Here is a 10,595-nt window from a genome sequence, read left to right as displayed (position 1 = left end):
CTTAGCCCGTTGAGCCCCCAAGAGTGGTGGCTATTTTAAAAGAAGGTTAGGTTTGGCATTCTCTAGCAGATCCTTTGAGCGAAAATCAGGAGAGAAGCATTCACAGAAAAAGCAAAACATTTTCCCCCTAGTCCAAAGCCATGTGGTTTATTGGGGGCTGGCACCATTGCGGGCTGTAATGGGTAGGAGGAGCCCCGTGCCTCAGTCCTCAGCGGCGTTGAGCTGCATGTCTCCTGGTCTCGCAAAGCTCTCCACCGCAGTCTTTGGCCGGGGAGCTGTAAGGCCAGGCAGGCCTGGGAAGGGACTTAGGGGCCTCCACCGAGCCCCGATCCAGCTCTGCAGGCGGAGCATCACCACCACCATCCTCACCTGGTCTTCAGTGACTAGGTGCCAGGACTCGAGCTGCTGTGGGCTGTACTTCTCCACCTGGTTGCGGAGCTCCATGTGCTCCGCAGGTGGACCTACTTGGCGCACTTGAACTTCCTCATCGCCTTGGGCCTTCTGATGTGCACGTGAAGCTGCGCCACCACTTTGAAGGTCTTCCCGCCCATCTGGCAGAAGTGGGGCCGACCCTCCTGGTGGCTGCGGGCCATGTGCCTCAGCAGGATCCCTTTTAGGGGAAGCGCTGCTTGCCGAACTCACACCTGAAGGGCCTCTCGCCCATGGGGGTACAGTTGTGCTTGTCTGGGCTGGCTTGGGGTACAGAAGGTCTTGTCACCGAGGTGGCACTGGAAGGGCTTCTTGCTCGTGTGCGTGCTCAGGTGCGGGTCGAGGCCGGCCTTCTAGAGAAAGGCGTGGCTCCAGAATTCACAGACACACGGCCTCTCGTTCCTGTGCTTGGCCTTCATGCGCATCTGCGGGCCATTTCTGCCAGAGGCCCCACTCCTTGCACACAAACAGCTTCTCCCCGTAGTGCTTAAAAGGCTCACGCAGCTGCAGTTCTCTTGGGACATGAACATTTGGCACAGACGGGACGGGCATGGAGCTTGGCAGCTCTATGCAGCTTGATCACGTACCTCTTCGAGTCCTCCTTAGTGAACTGCTGGGTGCAGGAAGAACACGCAGAGCACATCTCCCCCGTGTGGGACGCCGGGTGCAGCTGCGGCTCCAGCCTCCGGTGGAAGGTCTCCCAACGCATGGAACCTGAGAAGACCTGTTCCCAGCCGTTCATATAATTTCGGGCTTCATGCTCCAAGAGTTTCTCCTGTTCCAAAAAAAACCCTGTGCACATTTGGGACATTGGAAGAGTTCCTCCCCAGTGTGTTTCCTGTTGTCAATTTTTAGATGCTATTTGCTAAGGCACGTTTTGGCAGAAAAAGGAAGGTCTTGAGTGTCCCCTCTTTCACCTGTTTCTTACCTGCCTTGAATTCAAAGTAATTTACTATGCCAAAGTGGCAGATTCTGAGGTGGCACTTTACGATTTCTTTCAAAGGAATATACATACTATCTAGGATTATAGGTGCTGGGTACCTATTTTTATGGTACAGAGTAGAGTGGGGGGACAGCACCTAGAGAAAGTATTTCAAGCCTAGTGAAAAAACCCTCTGTGTGTTTGAGAGCTGACAGGGAGGTCAGGATAGGACAGCAGTCAGAGAGACAATGATGGCATAATATGTGTTGTAGAATGCTTGGCCTTCCTAATTGAAAAATATAAAGAGGGGCACCTGGGTGGCTCAATCGGTTGAGCTTCTGACTTTGGCTCAGGTCATGATCTCGTGGTTGGAGAGTTTGAGCCCCAGCTCGGCCTCTCTGCTGTTACCAAGGAGCCCACTACAGATACTCTATCCCCCCTCTCTCTCTGCCCCTCCCCCCGCTCTCAAAAAGAAATAAAGCATTAAAAAATATCAACATCATTAAATATATATATTTATATTTATATACATATATAAATATATACTTATATGTATATAAATACATATACATATACTTATATGTATATAAATACATATAAAGAAATTCACAACGTATACAGGAGACCTGCTTAGAATTACCAAATAAATGCTTAATATACTGCTACTAGCCCAGAATCTTTTATGTTTACAGTTGTTTGATAAATATCTCACTACAAAACGCTTAATTGTTTACCCAATTTTAGGATAAAAAAGAGGTGTGCATGCATCTGTAATTATGAAGACAGACTGAGTGAATGCACTTTGCAAAGGCAGGCTCGATCTAACTCACAGATGGATGAGAAACCATCTTAGCACTATGCACATTGGCTATATCTCTGGACTTTTTAATCCTCTTATTTATTATTATTTTTGTTTTTGTTTTAAACATGAAAACTGCTTATGCTTATATTTCTAAATATCTATTATAAAAGTCAGTATCTAACATTGCTCCTTTTAAAACACAATTATAAAAGCATTTCTTATATCACCGTTAAATTTATTATGTTTCAGTGATATTTTGTTCCTTGTACGATAGGAAGTTAATAGGCTTCATGAACTGTATCTAGAATACAAGTTGTACGGGTAGCATATTCCAACCTCTAAATGCCTTTCATGTCAGCATGAGAGATACCATCAGGCATTTGAAAGCTCCAGCCTATTTATAAAGATACCATCAAAAACTGCCTGATGTAGCTGACTTATGAATCAATTATCTGAACTACACCAAGTGATGTATCTATTCTGAATTTTAGAGTCATATATTTGAAGCTAAACTACAAACAGATAAACTATTCAACAGCCTATCATGATTCTTATCTTCATGTTTATATCTGTCAAATGTAGGGAGAATAAAAGCAAAATCTGAGATTTTACCGGGAAGCTGTTAAAAAAAAATAAATCACACACGTACAAATTCTCTCTCTCTAACACACACACAGACACACATACACACAGACATGTACTTGACAATCAAATTACCTATGACCTGAGGGAAAATGAACACACAGATCAAAAAGTAAAATTAAAAATTTTTAAATAAGGTTTATTAATTTTGAGAGAGACAGAGAGAGAATGGGGGAGGGGCAGAGAGAGGAGGGAGAGAGAATCCCAACCAGGCTCCACACCGTCAATGCAGAGCCAGACACAGGGCTCAAACCCACAAACCGCGAAATCATGACCTGAGCTGAAGTCAAGAGTCAGTCGCTTAACTGACCGAGCCACCGAATAACCCCCAAAAACTAAAATTTAAATAAAATCAAGGACACATGAAGGATTACTATTGTTGCAAACGGGAAAACTAACAATAGGTAAAATGTATTCTCTTAAGTTTTATGTCTTAAATGGCTATTTCAGTAAACAGAAATGCTGTTGCTGTTCTAAAAGTTACAAAGTCACTGGATATGGAGAAGAAATGGTCCTGTTTCATCCCAGATGTTGTTGAAAATAAGCCAAACTTAAGAGAGATGTGTGTCCTTTTTGCTTTGTTTTGTTTTTAGGTGATACTTCAAAAGACATTCAACTTAAAAAGTTACACTTCATTTGTAAATGTTAATTTACACTTTCATTGCTTTGTCTGATAGTATTCAGATTTTAGGAAAGACCCATCAGAAACAGAAAAAAACTTTTAATGTTTTAAAACTTTTTTAATGTTTACTTTTGAGAGAGAGAGAGAGAGAGAGAGTGAGGGAGAGCAAGCATGAACAAGTGGGGGAGGGGCAGAGAGAAGAATCTGAAGTCAGCGCAGAGCCCGACGTGGGTCTGGAAACCACAAACTGTGAGATCATGACTTGAGCCAAAGTCAACACTTAACTGACTGAGCCACCCAGGCACCCCAGAGAAATGGAAATATTAAGATAACAATGTGTTAATATAGACTGAGAAATGTGGTTACTTTAGTCAATGATTTATTTTCTAAACACAAAAACCTGTGTGAGACACCACGTTAATATCAGAAGTTTGCTCTTCTGCATAGAATTGTAATAAAAGAAACTCAAAACATCTTACTGCTTCCTTGAAAAACAGTGACCGCCAAGGTGAGTGAAAAATAAGAGGCAGTTAGGCAAAAAATGCTGATAAAGGCGTTTGGAGTTTAATACAACATAAACCAAGGCTTCTGAAGTTATGTTCCCTATAGCAGAATCTCCTGGGGGAAGGGGGTAGATGTGAGGGGATAGAGTAAATTTAAAGTGCAGAGTCCGGTGTATGGAATTATTGAATCACTATGTTATACACCTGAAGCTAATATTACTTTGTGTGTTAACCAACTGGAAATTAAAGAAAAACTTAAAAAAAGGCAGAGTCCTGGGCTCCACCCTGGGTTTACTAAATTAAAATCTGTGGGCACACCCTAGGATTTAGTCTTAATATGTTTTTTTTTAGTATTTCTTAGGCTCACTGGAGCTTGAAACACCTTTTCTGTTAAAGAAGGAATCAAGAAAGCTGGCATGGTAAGCAGGAGACAGGTCAAGATGGCCTAGGCTTCACGATAAGGGATTTGGTGTTTATGCTTAACATGGTGGGTGGCCATTGGACAGGGGAATGATGTGCACATATTTGTGTTTTTAAAATACTATTCTACCTGTAGTGTAAATAAGGGCAATGTGAAGAAAAGAATGGAATCAGGGAAACCATAGTCAGGAAGGAGGTGGTTGTAATGATCTAGCCCCAAGATGGTCATGGGTTGCACTAATAATAATTAAAACAATATTAAAAGCCATAGCTAACCCGTACTGAGCTATTATGTACCATAAAAAGTGCTTTACAAGCATTTTCTCACTTAAATTTTAAAACTACCGTATGAGGTAGGTGGGAACAGTTACTATCCTTATACAGACAAAACAGAAAATCTCAACTCAGTTATCAAGTACTTTATATAATTAGCAAGTGGTAAAACAAGGATTCAGATTCCACATGTCAGACTCAGCTGCCTATGTTTTTTCAACTTTTTTTAATGTTTATTTATTTTTAAGAGAGAGAGAAAGAGAGTGCGAGTGGGGGAGGTGCAGAGAGAGGGAGACACAGATTCCGAAGCAGGCTCCAGGCTCTGAGCTGTCAGCACAGACTGACGCGGGGCTTGAACTCACGGACCGCGAGATCATGACCTGAGCCAAAGTTGGATGCTTAACTGACCGAGCCACCCAGACGCCCCTCAGCTGCCCATATTTTTAATTGCTGTGTTACTGTGTAAGAAGCAGTGAAGCAGCAGATTAGGGAACCACAGAAAAGACAGAATTTGCAGGATCGATAGTTGCTTATATGACAAAAGAGATAGGGAGGCCTGAGATGAGGCCTGGAACTTGGGATGGGTTGTGATATTCTTCGCTGGTGTCAGCGAATACGGTAGAAAGAAAGAGAATATATTCAGTTTTGGATTTTGAGTTTATGATGTCTCTGGAACATCTATGTAGGTATGTCCAATAGGCAGATGAATATAACATTTTGGAGTTTGTGATACAAATCTCTGTAGTATGTATTTATAGTATGTAGTATAAGACTGTAGTATGAAAAGTCAGAGGCACGTAGAAGAAACTCAAGGTCTAATATCCAAATCCTTGAATACAGTGAGAAGAAAAGAAGGCTTACAGCAAAACATTAAGAGCACTAACAGGCAGGGAGGAGGAAGTGTCTAAAACTGTTACCATATAATATTTCCAAACTGGGTCTCTCTGAGAGTGAAAGGAGACACTGGTAATAATTACAGTGAGGTGATGGGCATAAGTGGGTTCTGACCCAGGTCGGCCAGCACATAAAGCCACCCTTCTCTAAGGAGACTAAGAAATGAGCATTTTAAAAGGCAGGCAGAAAGCCAGCCAACAGTGTTAGCATTGAATCCAGGAGCATTTACAATATCCCTGTAAGGCTTATGTGTGCATAAACACATTTGCTCTCAGGAAGCCCATAATTTAAGTTGTGATTTCCGTCTTCCCAGTGTGGACACTATGAGTGGGAAAAATCACTTACAGAGTGTTGTCTTCTCTGGCTTCCCTAAGTGTCACATTCCACATAAAGATAAAACTTCTACCTGGATTTAAATGATTATTTCAGTGAAAATTTCATCTACTTTTCTTTAGAGTTCTTCATTTGTTGTGAAAACTTATAATAACACATATTAGTTTTTGAAAGATGTTAAAATATCTTCATTTTTGGAGAACCGCTTAAGGAATGACGATGAAGATTAGGCTGCCCCATTTGTCATCTGTGATCTGGAAATGATCTCATGTTTACAACCCCTGGAATATTTCTACAGATGACTGATGCCATCTATCGTTATTTATTTTTGCATTTATTTCAGAGCAGTTTTACAATCCTGATTTCAAATTGTGGGTTAAGCCTTATTTCCTTTTGGTGTTCTGATGTGAACTTACTGATATGATTTTCTTACAATTAAAGGAGACTTAATATTCTCAGGATCATTATGTCTTTTATTAGAAGAGGAATATCATCACCTAGTTACTCTGCTCAATTTCCTCTCACATAACCATTTCCAGCACACTCTAGTCAAATAGACTATTGTTTTTCCTTTCTCATTCCCTATAGTATTGGTGGTTATTCTTTCCCACATAGCACTTGGGCCTTTTTTTTTTTTTTAAGAGAGCGAATAGGGGAGAGGGGCAGAGAGAGAGGGAGAGAGAGAACCTTAAGCAGGATCCACACCTAGTGTGGAGCCCCACGCAAGACTCAATCCCACGACCATGAGGGATTGATTCAGCTTGAGCCAAAATCAAGAGGTGGACTCTCAACCAACTAAGCCACCAAGGTGCCCCATCACAAGGGCTATTTTGTAACTTTCTCTTAACACATGAAATATTCTTTGTTAATCACGCTGGTTTATTCTATTATAGATATACTCAGGTTTTTATAAATATATACATGGAAAAATTAATCTTTGATATATGTATTTTTGTCCATAATAATATTGTGAGGTCCATAATGGTTCAGGACATTAACATGTGTAGTTTAAGAATGTAATAAATACTCAATAAACATTTATTGAAGGGATTAAATTTCAGGATTATTCAAGTGTAGAATAACACCTTGTATAAAGTAGACACAGAAATTTTAACTTGGCCTTCATAACGTACTGTGGTAGGTTGTAGAACAATGCTTGATATTAAAATGCCCTGCTCTTTTTTCTGCATTATCAAAATATCTCACAAAGTAATTACAGCAAATTCTTCTAATTTAAAGTTTATTATATCCTTAGAAATATTGCAAAATATAACAAAAGACATTATATAGGTCTGCCTTTGCACAGAAGTAATCAGAAAGTATTCTGTCTCACATATATATTAAAAACAATATAAAAGTCTAGAGCTGCAAAAGAAATACAGTTAAAGATGAGTAAGAATGTAATAAAAATTTAAATATTTGATATGTGATATGAAATAGATGACATTTGTGAACTTCCAGAGCATATTTCTTTTGATGTAACAAATGTGATGTCTTCAATACTTGATGTTGTCTCATAAATCAAAGGAAAATAATACAGCAGCTACTCCATATAAAATGGATAAGGTTCACAAAGAAGAAAATATAAATAACCAATGAAAAAACAGATCAAAAATTATTCAAGTTTCTAGTAACCAAAAAAATTAAGATAAAAATAGTGAAAAGATTCAGCCTGGTCTATCACATGGGTAAATGTTAAGATGAGAATAATACTCAGTGAAAAAACCAGGATAGTGAGGCTGGCATTTCCTGCACCTTGCTGGTAGCATACACATTTATTAAACTTTACAGGAAATTAATTTGTCAGTATGTATCAAGAGTCTATGCCTGAAAAATCTGATTTTCTCTATGTGCATGGTATTGTGTAGATTTAGTACATTTTATTAAAAAATAAACACATTAAATACACAATAATGCTTTATATAACTCCTCATTATTCACTTTTTTCTGACATAATTGTTTAATTATTATTAAATTTAGAGAGGGAGTGGACAGGAAAATATATGTATATTCCCTTTTTTCAAATTTTTGTGCAGTCCTATGATTTTTCTCTAAATATTCAGATTTAGAACAGTCCAAACTCTATCAAAAAGTAGGTTAGTTTAAATTTCTACAATGTTTTCTTTTAATGTTTAAGTTATTTCAGTTATGTTTTTATGTGGAAAGGAGAAATGAATTCTGATTTTCTTGTTCTACTATGCATAGTTACAGTCCACTTGATTACACACTGGAAATTTATGCAAAAATTTGTTTTGAAGTTTAAATAATATGTTTTTGAGTAGATCTATACTTAAAACTATAGAAATTTTTTTTCCATAAGACCCTTTGTTCGGACCTGGGTCAGAATTATCGGCAGCATTTTATTCATTATGTTTCTAATTTTTAAAAATATAAAGATCACATTTACTTCAATTCTTAGTCAAAGCTGGCTTTGTGGTAAGAGCTCTTACTTTCCCTGGGATATTCTTTCATTATTTCAGTGGAATATTGTAAGGACCAAATGTACTACTTGGAACTTTTAAATTTCTAATGATGTTACAGGGCAAGATAGAAATAATACATAGGGCAATTATTCCTCTTTAACTCCTTCAAGATGCAAAGAGGTACACACATACAACTCAGTCTTTTGAAATAATATTTGTATTTTTTTTTGCCATGATATACTTAGTATTTCAGGATTCATTTTACAAATTGTTTTTATCTAATGGGATTAGTAGGAAATTTTAAGGTATTCAACTAATTATCCAATTAATTTATATTACTAATTTTATAGATGTGTGTATTTAGCATAAATGTTATTTCTTATTTCAGTTTTATACAATTAAAAATTCCACAAAGTGAATTATAAAATTATATTTCATTATTTTAACCATCGATGTGATAATAGTTTTTTGACATAATCATCTTAAATTGGTCATTTTATTTTGCGTGTATTAACACTTATTTAATGAATGCTCTGTAGTCACATATTTATGTTTTTTCAACTTTTGTTATAATATATACTGCAATTATATGTGTTATGATACACCTAGTTTTTCGTAAGATTATTATACAGGTAGGATAACATTGTGTAATAGGAAAAAAGTCAAACGATTGCAATGTTTTAAGATTTTTGATACTTATTGCCAAATTACTTGCTAGGTAAGTCTTCCAACTTACACCATTTCCAGTACTGTTGAAGGTATAACAGTATCTTTGCTTATCCATTATTTCTTTGGTTTTACAATATCTTCTGCATTTGGGCCTTAGGGGACTTTTTCTTACTACAAAATTCATTTTCTACATTTGAGAATATTCATTCTGCTACGGAAGAAAGGAAAGTGAATAGAATAACTTACATGTTTAACTTGTGCGGCTTAGAAAGATAAAGTAGATCATATATCTGTGAATATAGAAGGGGATGGGAGAAAGCAGAAATACCTAACTAATATTCACAAGGCACTAAATATACATGAGGCACCTGGGACACTAAATATTCATGACATACTAAATATACATGAGACATTCAATATCCTTGCAATCTTAATTCAGCCAACATTTGATGACTGCCATCATGGCCCCGTGAGTCCTCTGCCCTTGCAAGAAACATTCAAACCTCAGTTTTTGTCCTTGTGTCCATCCCGTCATCATACCACAAACACTACACACCCAAGAGCCAGGTAGTGCCCTTTTGATTTAATTGCATTATATCCTAAGCCAGTTAAGCACCCATCTCTGTCACTCAGCTTTGTGCTGTGTGCTCTAATTTAACTCAAGTCATTCAATTTGTTCTGTGAGCCTTTCCATTCCCTGATCTCTGGGGGAGGTTGTCTGGTAGCATACTTGTACTTGGAGGCTACCTTTGTATTAAGATAATTTCTCACATGACATTTTCTTACCTTCCCACTTGTAAATTTAAATACTTTTAAATACATTTTAAGCATTATTAGGTGTTTGTGTGAAGAATTTTAATAACATACAGTGTTAACCAATAGAGAAATGGGAATACATGTACTAATGACTGTGTAAATTTACACAAATTATCTTTCATCCAGTAATTCAACTTTTAGTAATTATTCTGCAATGTTTGCAAATGTACACAAAGAGACTTGTGTAAAGTAATAGTAAAACCTTTAAAATAATGTAAATATCTATTAAGAGGTAAAAGAATACTCTGAAGCCATTAAAAAGAGATCTCAGAAAATATATGGAATTTAAAATAGAAGGTATAAAAGTGTGTGTAGCATGTTCCTATATGTATAAAAAGAAGACATAGCTTTATTCAACATACACTTTTGTGAAATCTTATACGTTTGTGTATTTGTGTGTGTGTGTCTGTATTAATACCTGCAATTTTTCTGACAAACACACAAGAAGGCTCATATACCTATGGAAATGAAGTGGAGGTCTGAAATGGAAACAAAGATCAGTATTTTATATTTCTTTGTTTACTGTTTGTTTTCTTATGGAGTGCATGTACTATTATAATGATGATAAGGATAATAGACTTAATATATAAAGTAGTAGTTGTAAGACCAGAGTCTGGAGTTAAGATGCCCCTAATTGTTTAGTTTCATGACCTTGGGCTGGTTACTCAAAATCTCTGTGCCTAAGCATCATGTAAAATGTCAATAAAAATAGTTCTTAATTCCATAGAATTGTTAGCTCAGAAAAAAAAATTAAGAAGTGATTGACACCTGACAAACATCTAATAATAATCGATACTATTATTTCATAGAATGCAAAGTTATATAATTACATTTTTGTTGTATTCCT

General features: G+C 37.2%; 1 pseudogene; it reads right to left on the bottom strand.

Moving 5' to 3' along the window:
• LOC132695389 (uncharacterized) lies at positions 1-9,467 on the bottom strand (annotated as a pseudogene).
• Between the last annotated feature and the right edge of the window lie 1,128 nt (positions 9,468-10,595).

This window comes from Panthera onca, chromosome B4 (assembly GCF_046562875.1).
Source record: "Panthera onca isolate mPanOnc1 chromosome B4, mPanOnc1 haplotype 2, whole genome shotgun sequence".
In the NCBI taxonomy this organism is placed as follows: Eukaryota; Metazoa; Chordata; class Mammalia; order Carnivora; family Felidae; genus Panthera; species Panthera onca.
Note: the sequence above shows the minus strand (reverse complement) of the source record. Positions and strands in the feature narration are given on the sequence as shown.